Genomic DNA, 11,000 nt, shown 5'->3' with positions numbered 1-11,000 from the left:
TAGTTTTATTTGGCTTCACATTTTGTATCTTAAGTCTATGTTTTATACAGATGGCGAGGTAAACTCTGGGTCCCCATTGCGAACCCCCGCACTATACCTCTTGTACACACATTTGTGGCCACTGATAAGCTACTCGTCTCCAATCCAATTATGTCTTAGTCCGTGTTATGTACCCACTACTATGATTCTGTAGTTTATCGTTCGATTTTTTTGTTATGACAATATCTAAGTCTTGACAGTGTAGACGGTGTAGTGACCAGTGATTAGTGTTTCACACTTTTACAGTTGTGTTTGTGAATTTGTGTGTTTTGACAGGTTAGTTAGACGAGTTGTAAACGTGTTATACTATAATATAATATTATTCAATACAATTCAAAACTTGTATACAGTTTTAATGAATTTATGACAAGGTTAAAAATATTTGTTAGAACTCAAAAAGATGAACAGTTAATATAATATGTAATCCATTTGGAACGGTTGTTTAGAGAAGCGAGCGGTTTTTTTTTTACCCATTTAAGGTAAACCTTTGCTCCCTTCTATTGAAAACTTAAATGACGACACTGCCGTTACAATTCTTTTTAGCAACTTTTAGTTCCAAGCACATGCATTTCGTTAGTACAATTTTAAAATGGCACACTGATAACATTATCAAACTCAGTCTAACTAATTCAGTCAATAGCTTAATATTTACGTACATAGCACTTGCGCTAGAAAAATAAATAATTATAATATTATTGTTAATAATATAAGTTATAAAATGTAATAAAATATTATAACCTAAGGTTCATTATGAATCATCATGGTTTAAAAATATTTAGTAGAAAATTATACTTGTAATTTGGCAACTTATTGTTTTTGATTGAACTATTATATGATTTTATTTCTAAATAATGGACACATTTACAGTTACTGAACCAAACGGATACATTTATAAATATTTTTAGTGCTTTAATAATAGTTAATATATTATATCGTTCTGTAATTAATATTATTAACCATGATAGTTGCGACCCACTATATAATATTTATGGCTAACAGTCAAGACGAAACTATGTTCGCCAGTCAATCATCGGTGGACCGGTGTATCACCGCCTACTTAAAATCACTTTGTATAATGTAACAATTTTAAAGTTTATTACAGTTCATTTAACTATCAAATAAATATATCATCGCAAATTACAAGAATTACATTTTTTAGTCGTCTTCAATATTTAAAAAAAAAACCGATAAGTCACTTTGCTTGTAAATTTTGAGTACATCATTGAGTAATTTTATTTTGAACTAAATTATTGACATTTTAAAAACAAAATTGACTGTGGACGTAAACAATCTAGCGAAACCACAGCCAAGTAGGTGAGGCCTGTGAGTTTCGCTGGGCGTCGCGGAGTTGACAGACCTCGGCGCTTGCCGAAGACCGGGGCGTCCACGTCGCCGGCGGATGGATACTGACTTTGAAAAATTTGCTAACACCGAGCCACCGTCCCATTTACGGTTGATTAAGTGAATCAACCGGTGACACGAGATCCAATCACGGTGTCTCTGACGAAAGTCTCGCTTGAAGTGCGTGAGATGAGAATCACAGAAGGCCGTCGCTAGCTCATATATGCTTAAGGCGTCGCGTCGGGTGATTACTTCTCCGAACATCCCTCATGAGTACCTACCTAGACCGATAGATGGTTCACATTAGCTAAGTGCAAAGATGTGTCCCTGGCGGGAGAGATCAAACTGAGTGGATGGGAAGGCGTACCAGCGACCCGGCCGCGGAGAAGCGGTGATCTGAATTCAATCAACCGCTCGGAAATGACCCTGCTTTAGAGCGAGGATTCCGACGCTGTGCACCAGTGGCAAAACCTTGAACGCACCAGCCTTTCGGGGCCGGCAAACGCAGTTTGAACCGGGTCACGACGAGCCAGGCGGGTGGACTGACCAGTACAAGTACACACCTGCTACCTACCACGCTAAGACGAGTCACGTTGAGAAACTGGCTGACTAATCTGGTCCGGAAAAGGGGCAAGCGGGGTACGGTCTTAACGAAGCTAGCCCTACTAGAGCTTCTAGTTAACTGAACTGTAATCACAAGGGCTCGGGGCAGGTCAAGTTTGGTGCTAGCGAAATGACCAAGGACCTCCGAGTTTCCCTGGGCCACATGCACCTTCCAGGGTGGCAACCCGGTGGTTTAGAACACGCTAAGCCACAATAGGTCTGGAATGGGTAGGAAGGCGGGGGGGGGGGGGCACCCGAACAAGGCTACACCCTCAAACGCCCCAGAGACTTACCGGTGGTGACGGGGAAGGGTCATCAATGAAGGAAAAGAGGACTGGCTAGGCAGTTTTCAGCAGACCAGCCACTCCAACGGTATACCCCAGAGATGGGTAGCTTGCCAAGTGCAGGTCCTCATGGATCGCAGAGCATCTGCTTACACATACGACTGCCCGCTCGTCAACTACGAAAAAGCTCCGCGCTCAAGGTGCAAGCGATCGGAGCGGACCGAATCGCGGAACGTGGACTCACGGAAAAACCAATAGCCGTATTCCAGGCGTATCAACGCACTGAGGAAGGGCAGTCCTGATAGGAACGTCAAAGGACCTCGACGTGGGTCCCCGAATAAGGACGACTGAGGTGATGGAGGGCACCTTCCTTCTCCGCACGGGAACAAACTACCCGAGTGGGGGTATTATACCACCTGCGACAAACCAGTTGGCTTGGGCGAGAGGCGCCAGCACACGACGGGCGAAGCAGACGCGGACCTCTGCCGGCGCGCTGGCGCTTTAAGCACGAACCTGACTGAGAGTACACGGGCCCGGCCAACTCGTGTGCGAATACGTACAAGATGGAAGTCCGGCTGGGGGACACCCACCGACAAGCACCCATACCCGAGTAATCGGTACGGACACGGCATCCGGCAAAAGAAAACCGTACCACTCAAAAAAGGTCAAACCGCGGCAGTAAACATGCCCCGATGCCGATGCTGGTGGGAAAAAAGTCGTTGTGAGTACTTTGGATAACGGATCCTTCAATTTGGCTGGGAGGAATTTGACTGGGCCGAATCCAGCGCTCGCTGACACGGTTCAAACGAAACCCACCGATCTACACTGCAATAGAGTAGCCGACGGGGGACAACCAGTCTGGCGCCAGGGCGCCCTGGTCCAACCCGCCGGAGGGATGTGCCCGTGTCATAAGGCGTGAAGGAGCCGCCCTCGCGATAAATGGCTAAAGGTGTAACAACCCCCGAGGGAATGGCCTTATACTCCCCGTCACACAGTTGGTAATGAATGTGGACGGAAACTATGTATATCGGCCTATTATACCTATAGTATCTATCAAGGACCTTTTATTTTGTAAATTTATTTTCAATTAGTTTTTCTATTATTTATTAGTAATGTATTTTAAATTCTGGATCTATTTGGTACTTATGGGAAGTAAAACAAGAACATTCTCAGTACTTTTCAAAATATTCAGGACAATCGAAAAAATAAGGAAAACCCCGGACTTTTACAGAACACAAGTTTACGACAAAATCAAAAATATTTGTTTGTTATACCTTGTTCAACAATAAATTCCGTAAGACTTGACATTTTCAAAAAACAATGTTATTTTTGATTACTAGATTTTATGTAATTTACTTTATCATTTACATAATGACAAAATATGTTGGCTCTATTTGTGCTATTTATAGATATTTTAAATTTGTTTCGATGTAATTATAAAAAATTGGGTAAGTGGATGTCGCTCTGCTGTATAGTAGGGTTAGGTATGTTGAATTAATATTATAAACTACAACAAAATAACTAAAATGGTTTTTTTTATTTTTATTTGTTTATGGTGATAAACTAATCGTTAGAAATTAAAATCCCATTTTTAACGGTTTTTTGTAATTTGTCGGTGGATTTCCTGTGGTATATAATGACTATTGAGAAAATCGAAAAATGACCTCTCTAAAGTACCATCTTGATCCAATTTGATCTAAATAAGATACTATATGTTGAAATCGAAGCACTCCTTCTGGTGGAAATATTTGTATACCGGATAAAAAAAAAAATGAATGCCATCGTAAAACCACTACATCCCTCGCTCCACTGAGAATCTAAAATAATGTTATTAGCTAAAAAAATTGAATGTGTATAGTTACTGTTTTAAATAATATCTAAAATACGAATTCATACATTTTTTTTATTTCCTTTAAAGTTAAAATATACACGAAGTCCATCAAAACCACAAACATTTGAAAATTAAATTATAGCTCCAGTAATTGAAGTTTTTTCCAGTATTTTAAATAAAAACCCAATGCAAAATAATATAATAATGCACCTATTACATATTAAAAAATAATAAATAATACGTACAGCTGGCATTTTCTGCTGTAAATGATATTTATAATGTTTAATTAATTAAAACAGATTATACTATTATTATAGGCATATACTAAATGGTTATAAATTCTAAATGGTAATATCTAGATTTTTTTTTTTGGGGTTGGGGAGGGTAAGTTTATCAGATTTTTATATAATGTTATACTAAACATTATGGGGGCTCCAGTCGAAGAAAAAAAGTGACTTTTCGACCAATAAGCTAGGATAAAACTTGAGGAATTTGGTTTGACGGATTTTATTTTTGAAAATGGATTATGATTGATTAACAAGTTTTCTAGGTTTTGGCAAAGGTGATTTTGAATATTTATTTTTTCAGTTGTGATATCCAAGAATAAAAATATGATTTTATTGTACTTATATTTTTCATCATGACACTAACAATAATTATTGGAATATTAAAAATCACCTCTGATAAAACCTAGTAAACTTGTTAATCAATCATAATTCGTTTTCAAAATTAAAATCCATCAAGCCAAATTCCTCCAGATTTCCCTAGTTTATTGGTCTAAAAACTGCGTATTTTAAATTGAAAAAAGTTGATCATAATTTAAAATCTCCGTAAATGTCTGCGTGTGCGTAAGTTAATTGACGCGAATATAAATAACGACCTACCTACTGGGAGGTATTATGCGGGCATACTGTCATAAATCAGGACATTTCTAGGAAATGCATTTCAGTAATTTTTGAGGTTAGCGATAACAATTCTATCAGATTCCAAAAGTAATCTCTACAATAACTGATGGTCATAGTTGCCAGGCTTAAGTTCTATAAAAAAAAAGCAATTCTGTGCAGGCACATGTCATAGAAGTGAAACTTCCACGACATCAGTCGTGGTGATATCAAACTATTAATGTACTATCTACAGTTAGTAGAGGTTTCATTTTATTCTTTGTGTTTGCAAATACTTGTTGAGTAATCAAAATTATTAATAAAAATAATAATAATAATAATAATAATAATAATAATAAATAATAATAGCTTTAAAACCCATGGCAACCATTTATAAACAACATTTTCTTTCGAAAATCTCAAAATCCCTGTGTGAGCACCAACCGGGGATGGTTCTCTCCCTTTTTAAATTAGCCAATCTTCTGTCTAGAGGTCTAATCTAATCTAGTCCAATCTAATCTAATCTAATCTAATCTAGTCTAATCTAATCAAATAAATATCTCTTCACTTCATTGCAACGTAACCAATAATGTTATTATAAATCGTGACGGATTTTCGTTTAATGGCTCGTGTGTCGCGTCCTTGAACATTTACTCCCAGCGCGCGCGTATAGAAGTTTCACTTCAAAAATAAAAAAAAAATATTATTAAATTATTGATATATTACTTTAGGTAATTAAAAAGTTAATATTTAATAGTTTCCTTATTATTTTAATATATTCTGAAGATTTATTTAGAAATGCACAAAAAAACAAATTATTCAACCTACCGTACCTAAACTTTTATCATATTTAAAGAAATACAATGTTCAATAAAAACAACGATTCAAATGTCTGTAATCTAATAAAAGCATTCAACAACACTAAACTGTGATACAGTTTTGTCTCTGTTGAGTTCAAACACATTTTGAATTGTTATTGCATAACATTTGATGCTTTAATGATCTAAACTGTGTTTCAAAATAAATAAGAACCTTAACCAGATTCATACACTGTGTGTTCTAAATTTGCCAATCTTAGCACAAGTTAGCTGTGTTATATCAACACTTTAAACTATACAAGAACAGTATTTGAATAGACATCACTTAAAATAGGATATTAGTTCACTAACATTTTTTATTTGTTAGCTAATCATTCAAGGATAATAGAAAGTTAAAGTAAGACAAACAATATAAAATAATAAACTTACTAATTTCTTCTGCAAAATAATATATAATAATATACCAAAGTTATCAATCAAACTATTAGATTATATAATATGAAATTTATAGTGATGTTCAATGTGATGGACCCCTTTGGTTTTCTCTACCACTAGTTTAAGGTAGGCAAGTAAATGAAAATAAGTAAATGTGGCAAGTTAAGTAAATTCAATTAAATTCCGTTTAGTTAAAAGTTAAAAGTTAACAAAACAGAATTGAACTAGACAAGTTTAAAGTTAAGAAAGAAAATAAAATAAACTTAACAAGGTTAAAATTTTTTTTTCAAGCTACAATGTTTTTAAGTCATAAACTGCCCTAGTATTTTGATTTACCCAAATATTTACCAAGACCTTTAAAACTGTTTACAAAATTAGATTATTATAATATATAATTCGAAAATAAATGACCAAAATCGAAAAAGAGTCAATTAATTGGCTAGCTGGTTTCGCAAAAAAAGAAAATGAATTTAACTGCACGACAATGATAATTAACTATACAAAGTTAAGTTACAACAGTAAACATTTTAACTGAATAAGTTAATAAGTTTAAAACAAAAATAATTAATTTAACTTTAATTTTTTAACAAATTAAAGCCCACCTTTGTAGCATTAGTGGATATGTATACGCACACTAATGTGTGGGTATTAAAAATATTAACTGCCTGTATTGTATTAGGTAATATTTGTATGTTGATTAACAGTATATATTTAAAAATACCCATGTTATTTATTGTGCTCCACATTTGAAGGGTATTTAATTTTTCATTTATGGGATTCACTTTGGGATTTATTCTTATATGGAAACAAAAAATAACAGCAATTGAACTTGAAATTTTGGGAAAACGACTTTCACACATAAATTAAGACTTAACAAACAACATGTACTCTAATGTTTCTGATCTTATATGTCTATATTTATCTAAAAATGGACATTCAAGCTAAGAGACAAAATAATTAATATTATATCTATTATTATTATCTTGAAATCTCACACAGAATAAAAAAATAACAAAAATGTACGTACTAAGATAATCTATAAAACATTTTAACTATAATTAATTATTTATTAATAAAAACTATATTAAACTTAATTCAATATTTTCAATAGAGATTATGAAAACACAGTAATTGATATAATATACTATGAGCTACATATCATATAAACTATAACGTTATACTATATATTACACAAATATTCAATACAATAAAAAACAAAAATAATACGTACTGAATAATGTATCTAATTAAAAATACAAGTTTGATTAGATGCGTGGATAATTGTTATGTTAATATGTTTAAAATATATATTAAACATAAGAAAAAATTATTGAAGTGCCTTGGCGTGGTGTGGGCAATTAGTCACGGAATGTGATCTGAGAGTAAGCATCGGCCGCCGACACTAGTTCCCGGATAGATGCTCAAAATGCAAAAACCTTGGCTCATGTACACATGTTTCCAACTAACTATTACAACCTCACCAACTTTACCAACCATAAATCCCTATAATTTACAAGTTAGTTTAATAATTGAGGGGTGGATATCCAAAACGTACTATTGCCAAAATACTGATTTTTCAGGAGAAGCAATTTTCTGTATCTTAACATTTCCAATAAAAAAAAACCATTTATAACCAGACAAATCATTTTGGAAAATACTTTTTTTTAAAAAATTATTTAATAATATATTATTTATATTTAAAACAATTCAAATGTGTTTCATAATTTAAAACTTAATTAAAATTTTTATAATTAATTTTTAGTACGTTTTGGAATAACATTTGTGATTCCCTATATATACGTACAACACGGTTAAAAGTACGTTTTTGGCATAACATAAAAAAAGTACATTTTGGAAATAGTTCGTTTTGATATAGTTAATGATTTGTTCCTATTTTTTTAAAATGAGCAATTGTACGTTTTGGTGTAAAACTGGAAAAAGTACGTTTTGATTTTCTAAATATATCATTTTTATGTATGGAAAAGGTTCATTTTGGATTAACCAGTCATTTTGAATCACAAATTTGACCGTAATAATACGTTTTGATCTATTCTGACGACGCCAATCGATGTATCAATATTTTTTCCACAAGAATCAATACCAAACTAGATTTTGTAAATGTTGGCAATAGTACGTTTTGGATTTATACCCCTCAATTATATAATAATTAATATTTATTATTTATTATATAATCGTTCTTATCATGTATACAATCACTCAATATAGAAAATGTTTGTATTGTGAACATAAACATAATTTCCTTTAATACACTATCTAGATTTGAAACATAATGCTAAACTATTTCTTAGCTATATATGCCACTCAAAAATATCTAGTTCCGAATATTGGTACGAAGCTTTCATGAGATATTATATAACTTTGTAATGAAATGAACCGACCATAACTTTGTTTGTAACTATTATAACTTAATTACCTATAAGGAATTTTTGATTTTGTATTCCCTTTATAACAATTTTCCCCTATTTCCTTCAATAAGACTAATAATAAATCTCATAAATACTTACCCATATTTTTTTCTATAAAAACAAAAATATATCTTACAATAAATGGGGTTGTTTCAAGTATAGACCTACCTAACATTATTTATTAGTGTTTTTTTTTATACATATTATGATTTTTTCTGTATTGAAAATATAATATAGTTGGTCTTCCATTATTGTCTTGCAATCGAGCTTAGTTTTTCATCAAATTTTCCGCAGTTTTAAATCTTCAGTAGGTACCTATTTATGGTTTCAGGAAGCTCCCCACATAATAACTACTGTAACGTATTGAACAAATGAGACCCATTGTGGAAAACAGGTTATTAGCATAGTATATACAATCATATTTTACGTCCTAATAATCCTATTTATTTGAGATATCTATTATGAGGTACAATCAAAATCTCAATTCGTGACTTACATACATAGTTATACTATATGTTTGAATTATAGATATTTATAAAATATATAATATTAATTATTAAATATAGAATGTGATGATATTTGGATCTGCTGTATAGTTGATGTCTAGTGTTTCTATAGTCAATGAGTACCTATATTGCTATGTAATATATAATATTTGGACTTATAATAAAACACGAGACAACTAATAACGACAGACCACAATATGGAATGTGGGGTGATCCAATATACATATTATATACATACGCATTAGGTATATATATACATTATACACAATCAATTATCAGCAGCGCCAGTAAACACAATATATTATAAAATCATAAACGCATTCTTACGTATATAATATATTATATACTTAAAGACCCCTTCGACAATTTCCCAATCAAGACATTTGGTTAAAACAACACAACAAATTACCAGTGGTACCTTTGTCGCATCGCACAAAATAATAAAATATATCAATACTTTAGTATCACGATTAACCGATGCTCATCAGAAGAAGGGATCACACCAAAATCATATTTTATAAGGACATTGATTACCGGCTGTGTGATAAGGCCATTCCCTCGGTGGTTGTTACACCTTTAGCCATCTGTTGCGAGGGCGGCTCCTTCACGCCTTTAGTGACACGGGCACATCGCTCCGGCGGGTTGGACCAGGGCGCCCTGGCGCCAGGCTGGTTGTCCCCCGTCGGCTACTCTCTTACAGTGTAGATCGGTGGGTTTCGTATGAACCGTGTCGGCGAACGCTGGATTCGACCCAGTCAAATTCCTCCCCTTCTACTAAGGCGCTTCTCCCGACAGTCTCCGCGAGGCCATCCACATAAGTCGCGAACGCGCGGCCGGCGAGCACGAGCACGCGAGGTACCCGCGCGCGTCGGCCGGACTCACGCCACAAAGCTCGACGGGCACTGATTATCGTTCGGGCGTTAGCAAAGTCGGGTTTTCAGTGGGGCTGCCCACGTCGCCCACGGGATGAGATTGAAGGATCCGTTATCCAGAGTACTCAGTACTCACAACAAGTCTTTTCCCACTAGCATCGGCACCGGGACAGTTCTTACGCTGTCGCGGTGCGACCTTTTTTGAGTGGTACGGTTTTCTTTTGCCGGGTGCCGTGTCCGTACCAATTTCTCGGATTTGGGTGCCTGTCGGTGGGTGTCTCCCAGCCAGACTTCCAGCTTGCACGTGTTCGTTGACGTGTTGGCTGGGCCCGTGTACTCTCGGTCAGAGTTGGGCGGGGGATGTGCTGGCATGTGGCTGGAGGTCCACGAACAGGGTGAGTTTTGAGGTTCCTGCCCGCGGTTGCTTTGGTCTAGCCCTTCCGACATAGTTTCCGCTTAGTAACCGCCACCGGTGTGTCGCAGCATTTTTTCACGTCGCTTTCCGCGGCGCTGATATGCCACTCGGGCGAGTGCGTCCCGTGCGGATTAGAGAGGTGTCCCTCTTCCCTCTGGTCACTGGTTTCTGTTTTGCCAGAGACCCCGCGTCGGAATCTTACTTTAACGCCGAGTCGCGTCTACCGGGCTCGCCCTTCCTCAGCGCGGCTCAGTGTTGCGTGCGCAAACTGTTTCACCGCCTGGAACAAGACCTCGGATCTGGTCATGAACTCTGGCTCACACGGCCAGTCCGCACCGGCCGCTCGCACCGTGAGCACGAGTTTATTTCTTTCTTGGTCAGCAAGAGGGCATTCAAACAGCAGATGCTCGGTGGTCTGGTTTGGTGACCCGCAACCGCAAGCTGCATCGCCTCTTAGGTTAAACATGTGGAGTTTGCCATTGAAGTCCCCGTGGCACGTCATCAGCTGCGTCGTGTAGTAGTCCATGACACACCACACGCGCTCCAGCC

This window comes from Metopolophium dirhodum, chromosome 2, assembly GCF_019925205.1.
Source record: "Metopolophium dirhodum isolate CAU chromosome 2, ASM1992520v1, whole genome shotgun sequence".
NCBI classification, from domain to species: domain Eukaryota; kingdom Metazoa; phylum Arthropoda; class Insecta; order Hemiptera; family Aphididae; genus Metopolophium; species Metopolophium dirhodum.
Note: the sequence above shows the minus strand (reverse complement) of the source record.